This window comes from Sminthopsis crassicaudata, chromosome 2, assembly GCF_048593235.1.
Source record: "Sminthopsis crassicaudata isolate SCR6 chromosome 2, ASM4859323v1, whole genome shotgun sequence".
NCBI lineage: Eukaryota > Metazoa > Chordata > Mammalia > Dasyuromorphia > Dasyuridae > Sminthopsis > Sminthopsis crassicaudata.
The window spans coordinates 200,284,621-200,299,236 of NC_133618.1; the positions used below are offsets into that span (position 1 = coordinate 200,284,621).

General features: G+C 33.8%; 1 pseudogene; it reads left to right on the forward strand.

The window, feature by feature from the left end:
• Positions 1-8,411: 8,411 nt before the first annotated feature.
• LOC141553347 (DNA topoisomerase 1 pseudogene) lies at positions 8,412-10,628 on the forward strand (annotated as a pseudogene).
• The last annotated feature ends 3,988 nt before the right edge of the window (positions 10,629-14,616 follow it).

Genomic DNA, 14,616 nt, shown 5'->3' on the forward strand with positions numbered 1-14,616 from the left:
TTTGTAGTTCCACCAACAATGTATCAGTGTCCCTGTTTTTCCACATCCCCTCCAACATTCTGCATTACCTTTCTCTGCCATTCTAGCCAATCTGACAGGTGTGTAGTGGTAACTCAGAGTTGTCTTAATTTGCATTTCTCTGATTATTAATGATTTGGAGCATCTTTTCATATGACTAGAAATAGTTTCAATTTCTTTATCCGAGAATTGTCTTTTCATATCTTTTGACTATTTGTCAATTGGAGATTGGCTTGATTTCTTATATACTAAAGTCAACTCTATATATTTTGGAAATAAGGTCTTTATCTGAAACTTTGACTGTAAAAATGTTTTCCCAGTTTATTGTTTCCCTTCTAATTTTATCTGCATTGATTTTGTTTGTATAAAAACTTTTCAATTTGACATAATCAAAGCTTTCTACTGTGTGATCAATAATGATCTCTAGTTCTTCTTTGGACATGAATTCATTCCTCTTCCACACGTCTGAGAGGTAAACTATCCTACGTTCCTCTACTTTATTTATAATCTCATTCTTTATGTCTATGTGATGAAGCTATTTTGACCTGACCGTGGTGTATGGTGTTAAGTGTGGATCAATGCCTAGTTTCTGCCATATTAAGTTCCAATTTTCCCAGAAATTTTTGTCAAACATTGAGTTCTCATCCCAAAGGCTGGGGTCCTTGAGTTTGTCAAACACTAGGTTGTTAGAGTTATTAATTATTTTGTCCTTTGGACCTAACCTATTCCACTGATCAACTAGTCTATGTCTTAGCTAATACCAAATGGTTTTGGTAACTGCTGCTTTATAATATAATTTTAGATCTGGTACAGCTAGGCCACCTTCATTTGATTTTTTTTTCATTAATTCCCTTGAAATTCTTGACCTTTTGTTTTTCCACATGAACTTTGTTGTTATCTTTTCTAGGTCATTAAAACAGTTTTTTGGGAGTCTGATGGGTATAGTGCTAAATAAATAGATTAGTTTAGTTAGTATTGTCATCTTTATTATATTTGCTTGCCCTATCCAAGAGCATTTAATATTTTTCCAATTGGTTAGATCAGACTTTGTGTAGAAAGTATTTTGTAGTTTTGCTCATATAGTTTCTGATTTTCCCTTAGCAGATAGATTCCTAAATATTTTATACTATCAGTAGTTACTTTAAATGGAATTTCTCTCTGTAACTAACTATTGGACTTTGTTAGTGACATATAAGAATGCTGATGATTTATGTGGATTTATTTTGTATCCTGCAACTTTGCTAAAGAGATGTGGATCATTTCTAATAGCTTTTTAGTTGAATCTTTGGGGTTCTCTATGTATACCATCATATCATCCGCAAAGAATGCCTATGAAGTTTTTATAAAGAACAAGCCAGTCAATTTTAAATCAAAGTAACCTCAAACTGAATATCTGTATCAACCAAAGAACATTTGCCAAAAAAAATGGACAAAATTTACCCCTTCTCAGCTCAAAAGCTAGAGAGCAAATGGACTCCTAAAATGTTTAAGTTGTCATACCCAGTTTCATTTGAAGGCAAAGCCTGGAATGTAGTAAAATTTACTGTACTGATCCAAGAAACAAATTAAATGAATTGTCTGTTAAATAGTCAGTCTCTGTGGTTACTACTTTTACCTGATTTTCAAGATAGGTAGGTTTCCCAAACATATTCTGAAATAAATAAATAAATAAATAAATAAATAAATAAGTGCCTCATGGGCCAGCCAAGGTGCTTAAAGTTCTCTGATATTCTCAGGTTTTGTGATACTCTTTAGAGTTAAGTTTTTAAGAATCACAAACCTGCATAGTTGGAAAGGACTCATGAAGGTCAACACCCATATTTTTCAGGTCATGACATAGACACTAGGAGTCATGAAACTAAATGAGAGGAAAAGTCAGGACCACGACGTGTGGATCACAACCCAACATGTCAGTGTTTCTTCTATTACTAGGAGTGCCTCAATTTCATTTTCCAAACACAACTATCCATTTTTTTTTTTGCCATTGACAAAAGAGTATGAATCAAGGTACTAAATTAGAATGCTCAAAGATCTAAGGCTGATAAATGTTGTGGAGGCGATTCAAGGAAAATAAAGTACTCTGAGTAAAAGAAAGCAAAGTAGAATTTACATGTTAGGAGAAAAGAAAGGGAAAAGAAGAAAAGGAAAAGATAATTTAATCTAGGAATTCTTGACCTGTACTGTATCATAGACCACTTTGGCAGTCTGGTGAAGTTTATATATCCCTTTTCAGAAAAATGTTTTTAATGCATAAAATTACATACAACAGGATTATAGAATAAGACAATTAAATTGAAATAAAAATAGTTTTCTTTTTTTAATCCAAAATTTGTGGATTCTAGATTAAGAACTTCTGATCTAGTCCAATTCACATATTTCACATAAGGAAACTGAAGTACAAATAGTTTAAGTGAACTGACAAAGTTCATACAGATAGTTTTAGACTTAGGACTTAAACAGAGGTGTATTAATTACAGTATAATTCTCATGACTTCACAATGCTGTCTTGTAAGAAGGAAGGTATGGGCCAGGATGACAGCTCTATTCAGTGAAAGAGGTAATGAATGGTTTACTGAAAGGAAAAGGACCAGACTGATAAAAAAGGATGGAGGATAAAAATGGAAAGCTAGTTTTACATTCTTACCAGGCTAGCCTAGATCTAAATAGCAAAGAGAGAAACGAATCTTGTATTATAAGATAAGAATTCAACTATCATTTCAGCCATAACCTTTGTGACACTGGGCAAATCATTTTCTGTATCTCCATAACTTATTTGTAAAGTGATAGAATTATTCTAAATGAACTCCAAGGTCTGTTTTAGCTCTGTAGCCTATGCTCTTATCATTTAAATTTTATTTTTAAAATAATATTTATTATCACTTTTTGTTTTCATATTATAATTATTTTTGAACATACTTACTGAACTCTTTGACAACACACAAACCTTTTCATTCAACTCTTTCTTCATTCTAAGGAAATTTGTAAATTAAATAAAATGGACAAATGTAGTGACCATTTTTGAATAGTGCATACAACATGCTGAGTCCATAGTTCCTCACTTCTCTCTTGTGATGAGGGAGATAGGCTTCATTATCTGCCCTCTAGGACTATGGGACTAAAAGTCTTACTACTATAAAATAGTAATGCCACTCAAACTAGAGAGGAAAAAACTCCCAACAACTTAATAATATCAATTAGGATCCCTATAACTAACAACAATCTATATTTAAAAATTTTAAGTACAATATATTAGATTTCCTTAGCTTTATTTAACTTGCTAATTTGATGTTCACAAGCTTTCAAATTTATAACAGTCTTTGTTTCTTTAATGTTGAAAGATATCATCACATCAAATGAGAAATGATGCAGTGGGAAATGTGCGCTTAATCTCTAATGTAAAATAAACACATAGGGTCCATTTATGACCCTAAACACATGTTAAAGCTATTCTCTTAAAGCTGAAAAAAATGTTTCAAGGTTATTCAGTTAAAAAGAGTGAAAAACAAAAACAACCTTCAGAGGACTGGAAAATTTATCAGGACAGTTATGAGAGTCCAGAGTATAATCTTTGAAGTTCCATCACTTCAGCAAATTAACAAATATTTCTTTTAGGAGAGTACATGGGATATTTATTAAGGTTATTGGGAGCTACATCCAGCATTCTGTTTTTCTGGAACTGGACTCAGAATGAAAGATATTAAGAGCTTGTTAGAAAGGAGTAAAAGTTTTGTTTTTTTTTTTTTAATATATATTACCTTACAAAATGACCTTTGCTCTCTTGGGATTAAAAGGAAACTGGTCACAATTCTTCTGTCCATTGACAAGGGATCAAAAGGGAATTCAGGGAAAGGTTCAGAGGAGGGATCATGACAATTCATACCTTGTATATGGAATATTTTCTGTCCCTCATCTGACTTGCCTAATTACTATGCATTCTTTAAAGCATGGCATAGTGGATAGAGTATTAGACTTAAAGCCAATTCCTAGGTTTAAGGCACATTTTAAATACTATTTTTTAACTCTAAGAAAATTACTTAACCTCTCTTGCCCTTAGTTTCTTGCCTATAAAATGAAGGAGTTGAATCACACGGTTTCTAGGTATCTATAATCCTAAGAAGCCAACTGAAATGTACCTCTTCCAGAAAGCCTGCCCAAATATTCTTGATAAGTACCTTCTTTCTTTGGACAAATGCAGCAATTTATTATACCACAATCAAAAGGACCCAATGTGTAATATTTTATGTTTGCTTGGTTCATATCTCTCCAATAATCAGCAAGTGCCACAGTACAGGGACTATATCTAATTTCTGTGTACTTCAGCATCAAACACAGTGTTCTGCACAGAGAAGGTACATAATAAATATATTTGGAATTATGTGGAAAAGGTGATGAAACTCTTCATACAGAGAAATCCCATTGCTGAGTATATGTTTTCAAGTAAGTGAAAGACAGAGAGGAAAGGTTACACACATACACATACACACACACACACGTGTGTGTGCATATGTAGTATATATGTAAACATTCTACATATATAATCTACATATTATATATAATATCTCTATTCAAATAGTTATAGCAGAACTTTTTGTTTTAGAAAAAAGTCTAGAAGCAAGTAGACTTAGTTGATTTATAATACTGTTTTTTTGGCATCTCAAGGTGCTTCCAATAATTTCAAAGGGTCTCACAAAATTCTGAAGATATTCTTATGATACAGCTGAGTCAAAGGGCAAGATAGATTAGTAAAAGACAAAAAATGTCTTCATGCATATGTATAATATACATATTATACATGTATAATATATTTGTATAATAGTAGTTCCTTTGTGGTAGCAAAAAGCTGGAAATTAAGAGAATGCCCATCAATTTAGGAATCAACATGAATGAGTATTATTGTACTGAAAGAAATGAAGAGACTGAATGGCTTAAAGGGACATTGAAAGAAATATAAGAACTGATGTGGAGAGAAGCAGAACAATTTATACCATAACATCAATATTATAAAATGAATAATTTTCAGGACCTTTATAAACAAAGTATAAAATAGCAGAAGCACAACAATTCATTCATAAGCAATAACAATATATAGACCAATAGCTTTGAAAGCAATGACGAGGAGAGAGAGGAACAAGATGGTAGAACAGAAGCACCACAGCCCAGTTTTTGCAATATTCCCCTACAAACAACTTTAAGAAAGCATCAAATTGAATCAAAAGTAACACAGTCAGCTAGATCAGGGTAAAACATTTTTGCTACCTAAAACAATTTAGGAAGTCAGAAGGAGAGGCTTTGACACAGGTGCTGGCACTGACCTGAATTACAAGTAGTGGCAATACCAGTTGTGGGCTTTGAAGGTGGCTTGACAGTAATATCAGCTGGAGCTGTCCATAGGTGATAGGAGGATTGGACAACTGATTAGAAAAGGATTATAAGGGACTCTATGCTAACAATGAGTACAAGATTGGGCAGTATTTGGCAATTTCATTGCCCAAACCCTGTTCTAAGTCACATTTATTTTTACAAGAGGCTTGGCTTGCAATGGATGCAAAGGAGCACAAGTATAACTGTAAATGTGAATGAGATGGATTTACATAATAGAAGCAGATATCAGAATGGATTTGAAATAAGAAACCAACAATGTGTTGTTTCTTTCTTTTTTTTTCCCTGAAGAGACTGGGGTTAAGTGACTTGCCCAGGGTCACATGGCTAGGGAGTATTAAGTGTCTGAGGCCAAATTTGAACTCAGGTCTTCCTGACTTCAGGGCTAGTGTTTTATCCACTGTGCCACCTAGCTGTCCCAATATGTTGTTTCCAAGAAAACATATTTGAAACAAAGAGACCATGTAGAGAAAAATAAAAAAGCTCAAAAGTCCAGAGCAGAATTTATTATTGTCATCTGAGGTTTAAAAAAAAAAAAAAAGCAGGGATAGCGATCATACTATCAAAGAAGAAATAAAAATAAACCTAATTAATAGGATAAAGGAGAAAAACTACATTTTACTAAAAGGTACTGTAGACAATGAAGTCATATCAATATTAAAAATATACACACCAAGTGTCATAGCATCCAAATTCTTAAAGGAAAAATTAAATCAGTTGGCATAGGAAATAGTAAAACCATACTAAATCAGGGTTCTCAACTTTCTCCTTTCAGAACTAGATAAATCTAACCATAAGGTTAACAAGAAAGAAGTTAAGGAGATAGATAAATAGCATATTAGAAAAGTTAAAAATGATAGACCTCTGAAGAAAAATGAATGGGAACAAATATAATATAATATAATATAATAAAGGCTTTTCTTAGTCTACATAGCACCTTTGCACAAATTAAGGCATTAAAAACTCCACAGACAAATGCAGAAATATCCTTTTCAGTTTATAATACAATAAAAAATAAAGTCAATAAAGGACCATGATAAAAAAAAATAAAACTAGTTGAAAGCTAAAAAGTGAATGAGTATGTCAAAAATAAGAAGTGATAGAAAAATAATAATTATATTCATGAAGGTATAAGAAAGGAAGAGGGGCTATAAAAGGGGAGGGCTGTTTGAAGTAGGTGGTGGTCAGAAGCAAAATACTGAGGAGGAGGAAAACAGAGTATAATTGGGAAAATAAGATGGCAGGAAATACAGAATTAGTCATTTTAACTGTGAATGTGAATGGGATGTACTCTCCCATAAAATGGAAGCAAATAAAAACTGGATTAAAAACCAGAATCCTACCATATATTGCTTACAAAAAATACATTTAAAACAGATTAATAGATACAGAGTGTTGGGACGCTGGATGTCTTAGAATCATAAGGAGTCAGAATAATTAAAAGTCTTTATTCTTGGTTTTTTGCAGTTAAGGTCAGGGGATTAGATCTAGCAATCTCCACACCTCCTTCCTCTCTCTCCACAGCCAGTAGAATGAATCAATTTCCTCCTCCTACTCCACCCTCTCATGTCACTTCTTTTTCTTTGTCCACACCCACTGATCCAGCCAACACAGAATAATTGGGGAGGGTCATCCTTCAAACATATTAATAGAGAATTGTCCATTTGGCAATTAGTCTCACGTGCTCCACTATACAAGTGCATTTGCTCAGTTCTAGCCCTTTACACAGAGTCATTATGCTTCAGCTGAAATAAAAAAAAGCAGAGGTAGCCATCCTGATCTCAGATCAAGAAAAAGCAAAAATAGATCTAATTAAAGAGATAAGGAAGATCTTGCTAAAGAATAATTAACATTCATGAGAATGATGAGACAGCACACCAAAATTTATGGAATCTTATTAGAAGAAAATGTATATTTCTAAACATACATCAATAAAATGAAAATTGAACTAACAGTTAAAAAAGGCACAAAAAAGTATTGAAGTAAATAATGCCTTCAAGTGCAGAATTTGTCAAATGGTAAAAGAAATACAAAATATCATTAATTAAAATACATTCTTTAAAAACAGAATTAGCCAAACAGAAAAAAAGGTACAAAAGTGAATTTAAAAAATAATTCCACAAAAATTAGAACTGGACAAGTGAAAGCTAATGATTTTATAAAACATCAGGAAACAATGAAGCAAAGTAAAAAGAAAATAAAAAGAAAAATAGAAGAAAATGTTAAATATCCCACCAGAAAAACAAATGACCTGGAAAATATATTAAGGAAAATCAGTTTAAGAATTATTGGACTCCTTTAAAGCATGACAATTTTTCTTACAACATCCTAGACATCACATTTAAGAAAAATGTCAAGGAAAATTGAACCTGTATCAACAAACTAGAGGGTAAAATAGAAATCAAAAGAATCCAATGATCACCTCCAGAAAGAAATCCCAAAATGAAAACTTGCAGGAATACGATAGCATAATCCCACATTTCCCAAGTCAAGGAGAAAATACTTCAGGAAACCAGAACATAATCTTTCAAATATCATGGAGCCACAGTCAGAATCAGACAAGATTGAACAGCTTCCACATTGAAGGAGCAGAAGACTTAGAATACATACTCCAGATGAAGCTGAGATTATAATAAAGAATAACCTCTTCAGCAAAAGTGATTATAATCCTTCAGGAGGGAAAATGGATAGTTAATGAAATAAGAGGATTTTCAAGCATTCCTGATGGGGGATGGGGGAGGATAGAGTTAAGCAGAAAATGACTTTCCAAAATAGGATGCACAAGAAACATTTAAAAGTGAAGGAATTCATTCTCCAATGTCTGCAGCTGCCGCTACTGCTGCTACCACCAACACCATCATTACCCTTGCTATTGCTGATTCCTCAGCCTCACTCATCCATTGCCTTTTTTGCTCCAAGACCTGATCTCTCTACTCAAGGCCGGGGTCCAAGCAGTCTGTGCCTTCTTTCCCCGTCCCCTTCCCAATCCTGCTGGTGCTATGGCTATAACCAACATGAGTGGGAATCAACTGCACAATGACTCCCAGATTGATGTGAATTTCCAAGTGAATGATTCTCACAAACACAAAGATAAGCACAGAAATCATGAGTACAAAGAGCACAAGAAGGACAAGGAAAAAGGCGGGGAAAAGTCCAAGCACAGTAACAGTGAGCACAAAGATACCACAGAGAAGAAACACAGAGTAAAGGAGAAAACCAAGCACAAAGATGGCAGCTCAGAGAAACACAAAGACAAACACAAAGATGGAGAAAAGGAAAAAAACGAAAGGAAGAAAAGAGAAGATGATCTGGAGATGCAAAAATAAAGGAGAAAGACAATGTTTTTTTCTAGCCCTTCTCATATTAAAGATGAACCAAATGATGATCATTATTTTACCTTACCTAAAGAAGATACCAAGCTTTTAAAGAGACCTCAAGAGGATAATGATACTGATTATAAATCAGGAAAATAAAAACAGAAGATATCAAGAAGGAGAAGTGGAAACCAGAGGAAGAGAAGTACAACAAAGCGACAAATATCAAGAACAAAGATAAGAAACTTCCAGAACCAGATAATAAGCAGAAGAAGCTGAAAAAAAAAGGAGGAGCAAAAATGGAAATGGTGGGAAGAAGGTGCTATCTTGAAGGCATCAAATGGAAATTCCTGGAACATAAAGTCCCTGTGTTTGCTCCCCCTCATGAGCCTCTACCAGAAAATGTCAAGTTCTACTATGATGATAAAGTCATGAAGCTGAGTCCCAAAGCAGAAATGGCTACATTCTTTGCAAAAATGCTTGACCATAAATACACTACTAAGGATATTTTTAGGGAAAAAAATTATTCAAAGATTGGAGATATGAGATAACAAATTAAGAGAAAAAAATTATCACCAATCTTAGCAAGTGTGACTTCAACCAGATAAGCCAATATTTCAAAGCTGAGTTGGAAGCAAGAAAGCAAATGATCAAGGAAGAGAAATGAAAATCAGAGGAAAATGAAAGATTATTGAAAAAGTATGGTTTCTGTGTGATGAACAATCACAGAGAGAGAATTGCCAATTTCAAGCCTGAACCTCCAGGTCTTTTCTGGGGTAGAGGCAACCATGATGGGGATGTTGAAAAATTATTTTATGCCTGAAGATATAATTATCAACAAAGATGCCAAGGTTCCTCCTCCTCCCCCTGGACTTAAATGGAAAGAAGTTAGACTTCAGAACAAAGTTACCTGGCTGGTATCCTGGACTGATAATATACAAGTATCCATCAAGTACATTATGCTGAACCACAGTTCATGAATCAAGGGGGAGAATAATTGGCAGAAGTATGAGACAGCCCAGAGATTGAAGAAGTACATAGACAAGATCCGGAACCAATACCGAGAAGAACTGGAAGTCCAAGGAAATGAAAGTCCGACAGAGAGCTGTAGCATTGACAAGCTTGCTGTGAGAGCTGACAGGAAGAAAGAAAGAGGAGAGACAGCCAATACTGTGGGCACATCACACTGAGTAGAGCACATCATCTTACATCTGGAGATGGCTGGCCAGGAATCTGTGGTTGAGTTTGATTTCCTAGGAAAAGATTTCATCTGACAACAAGGTTCCTGTTGAGAAGAGAATTTTTAAGAATCTTCAGCTATTTATGGAGAACAAGCAGCCTGAGGATGATCTCTTTGATAGACTAAATACCAGTATCCTCAACAAACACCTTCAAGATCTCATGCAGGGCTTGATGGCCAAGGTTTTCCATACATCCAATGCCTTTATCACAATACAGCTAAAACTCACTACCCCAAAAGAAAATATCCCATCAAAGATCCTTTCTTATAACCATGCCAACAGAGCTGTTGCAATTCTGTGAAACCTTGAGAGGGGACCACCAAAGAGTTTTGAGAAGTCCATGCTGAACCTGCCAACTTAGATTGATGCCAAGAAGGACCAGCTTGCTGATGCTGAAAAGTGCCAAAGCTGAGGTCAAGGTCCGAAAGGATGTCAAGTCTAAAAAGGTTGTGGAAACTAAGAAGAAAGATGTTCAGAAGCTGGAGGTTTAGGCCACAGACAAAGAAGAGAACAAACAGATTGCCTTGAGAACCTCCAAACTCAACTATTTAGATCCCAGGAACTCAGTTTCTTGGTGTAAAAGATGGGGAATCTCAATTGAGAAAATGTATAACAAAACCCAGTGAGAGAAGTTTGCCTGGCCATTAACATGGCCAACAAAGACTATAAATTTTAGCTGTTTTTACAGGGTGAGGTTTTATGGAAAGAAAACAGGTTTGAGGGATATTGAGAAACTGTAAGCTTTACTTGCTCTTGTTTTTTTGGGGGGAGAAGGATAGCAAGTGTGCAAGGAAGTGTTAACAAGCCAACATCTTTGAGAAGAGAAAAATCTGGAAATATTCTAACAGAGAACTGAGCCAGTTGTACCATGGTCAACTTATTTAAAACTATTTCAGATATCAAAATGTATGATTTTTTTTCATTTTTTAAAAAGGCAAGTGGATGGGAATTTGTCAACCCTCTGCCAGACAAATTCGCTATTTCACTGAAGAGTTTGGATTTTTTAGCTACTGTATACAAAATCTGATTATACTGGTGCATTTTTACAGTTAGGGTTTTGCAATAACTTCTATGTTTTAATAGAAAATGAACTCCTAACCCTCCCCACCTTGCTTTTCCTCTCCCACTTCAGAAATTTTAAATTAAGTAAAACAGAAACCCAATGCACCTGTTAGAGCTGTCACTATTGTCATGGGAATAAATTTTCATTTAGCTTGAAGTAGTTGTGACATCAGCAGTGTTTCAGTTCAGACATCTGTTCACAGCAAAGAATGATGGGAAGATGCTTCCTAACTTGGGTGTTCCTTTTTAAATGTGAATTTATATTTCTTTTAATTATTTTAAAATATTTAAACTTTTTTCTTGATTTTAAAGATCACGTGGATTAGGGTTGAGAGGTATGAATGATGAGTGAGTTTGAGAATAATGAAATAATCAGTGACTGAAATCATTTTTCCATCATTCTTTGTTCTGAGCATGTGCTGTACACTTCTAAAATAACCACCTCTCTCTCTCTCTCTCTTTTTTCTCTTTTTAAACCCTAATGTTTTTACTTGAAAGAGTCTATTATGTAAAAAGTTCCATAGGTCAATAAATTTCAAGGAAAATAAATGTTTGGTCCCCAAAGGAAAAAATAATAAAGATTTTTATTTTATTTTTTCTTTTGTAATTGTGTAAAAAATTTAAAAAATTAATAAAAAACAAAAAATTAAGGGAAAACCATAAGGGATTCAGTAAGTTAAAACTTTTTATATTTTTACATGGGAAGATGATACATATAGCTCCTAAGAAGTTCATTTTCATTAAGGCAATTAGAAAAAGTTTACATGGACAGAAACCATGGGTGCAAGTCGATTATATTGGGGTAATCTAAAAAATTATATATACATATGCATGTGTATATATTTTTATATGTAAAAGCTATGAGAACTATGATCAATGACAATCTATAATTATAAAGGATTAATAATGAAATTCTATCCTTTTCAGAGATGTGACAGTTTTGGGGTACTAATAACACAGACACATATATGGAATTAATTTTTCTTGGTTATTCATATTTGTTATGAGAAATTATTTTTTGTTTTTGTTTTTGTTTTTGTTTTTTGCTTTCCCATTGAAGTGTGGAATGGGAAAGGAAGAAAATGAATTTCTGTTAATTTGTTTTAAAAGGGAAGTGAAGTCCATACTACAGATATTGCTTTCATTTTCAGATAAGATCACTGTATTGTTCATTTTACTTTATGACAAGAGACCACTCACAAAATGGGAGCAATCTATATATCTCTGGAATTGAAAAGCAAAACACATTAACACAACATTACAAAAATATTATGATGCAGTAAACTTTAAATCACCTGAATGTAGAAAATAAGTGTTGGCCATGCCATGGTTTTCAGAAAATAAAGAAGGAGGAGGAAGAAGAGAAGGAGAAGAAAGAGGAGAAGGAAGAAAATAAAAAGAAGAAAGACAGAGACACACAGAGAGAAGAATGATATTGCGATTTCCTAAAGGTTGGAAATTATTCAAACATCTAGAAGACATAGAGTTTATTTCTATGAATTTTCTAAATATTTTGAGATTAGCATCAATTAGAGATATACGAAAATAACATTTAAATTTTTTACCAACTTATCCTTCTACATTTATGAAAAAGCCATATTTTGAGACAATAAGGAAAACATTAACTTTCTTTAAAGACAAAAGAACCTTGGTTCCCAGCTTTGCTTACTTTGTTAATCCTGTGAATTTAGGCAAATAAATTTACCACTTCAACTTCATTTCCCTCATTTGAAAAACTGGAATCATTGTTCTATACTCTATAGGGCTGGTACTTTGAAACACATTATAGTAATGTGATTTATCATTATCATCATTAATAAGTAATACTAGTAACAAGAATAATATGTAATGGCTATAGCACCCAATGTCCCTAAAGTAAATATACCAAGTAATAGTAATACCTATAATGAGGTAGAAAAAAACCTAGTTAAACAGCATGGGATGCTATAAACAATGAAAGATTTAGAGTCAAAAGACTTGTTCTTAATCCTGATTATTCCCCTGACCTCAGCTTTGACATTAAGTTAATCACTTGATCTCTCTAGTCCTTTGCTTCCACATCTGATATGGATATATTGCACAAGAATACCTCTCAAGTATCTTCCATTTCTAAATCTATATTCTTATGACCATGCAAAATTTCATGTGAGGAAGCTGAAAATTGAAAAGCCAAATGTCAATGTAAATTCAATAAATTTGGTACTTTTAAATATATTATTTATATATGTACTTATGCAAACTCAGGGAGTTTTAAAAATTATTTTTCTTTGTGTCCTCAGTGTCTGGCACAGAGGAGACATTAAATAAGTGTTTGTTGAGCTGTGTGGCCATGGGTAAATTACTTTATATCTCTGAGTCTGCTTCCCCAATTTGAAAATTAAAACAATAACATTTATGGTCCATACCTCACAAGACTCTTATGAGATTCAAATGAGATAATATATGTAAATTATTAGGCAAATATTAAAATGCTATAAAAACACTCATAAAGCACCTACTATGTACTAGGCACTAAGATTTCTCCTTAGAATTGAAAGAGTGTGTGTGAATGGGAAGAATGCTTTTTTCAAAAAGGGGGAAAAGTTTCACAGAGCATGAGGCCTTGTCATATTTAATTTAAAATGTTCCTATCAGGAAGAGTTCTAAAAATCAAAGCCAGCACATCATTAGATGAAGTACTTTAAGTGCAGAAAGACTATTTTTTTGCTAACAAAATGTCTGAAATAGATGTAAATAATTCCTCAATTACCACCAGTTTCTCAGAGCTGAGTATTTCAGATGAGATTCTCTGCCTCTGAACCACACATTTTGCCTCATCCCAAACACTTCCTGTATTTTTCTCTATTCCTTTACCCTCCCTGCTCCCAACCCCCTAGCTCTTTATTCTGCTGAGGATCCAAATCTAGCTGGATCTGTTCCTAGTTAAGGACAGGAAAAGAATGAAGTGAAGTCGTTGCTATTTGTTGTAGATGTCAATTCCATGAAAGATCACAGGGAGTTTGTCTACATTTTTACAATGTGGTCCTGTATTTGCAGTGTTTTCTGTCTCATCTAGTTCCTGCTCCAAATCCCCAGGTTGCAGGCTAGGTTCAACATAATTAGACCTCCCCATCACTCACATAACTTAACAAACATTAGGTTTCTTATATCCTGCATTTTTATCCAAGTTCTATGACATCTTTCTGAACTATCCTGTTTGTAAAATTCTAAATAAGCATAGTTGCTTATAATTTCTCTGTGTTATGTAAGGGAGAAGAGGGAAAGCAGGAGAGGGAAGAGAGAGGGAAGGGAAAGATGAAAGGAAGGAAAGTGGGAGGGAGGAAGGAGAGGAGAAAAGATCTGGAATCTAACTTTTAAAGCTCCACTTATTAGAATTTAAAACAATTTCAAACTTTTAGAAGTATTAGATAGGCACATTTTTTCCTCTCAAATTGATTTTTAAGCATAATATCTTTCAAACTCTGAGAAACTAAAACAGAGACCATCAAGATTTGTTGTCTCCAAGGGGAATTTTGTGGTGGTTGTTTCCTTTAAAATTCAAAGAAGTGCTAAAGCTCTTCCAAGAAATTTTTTTTCAAATAAAAGTCTGCTTGCTCCCACTC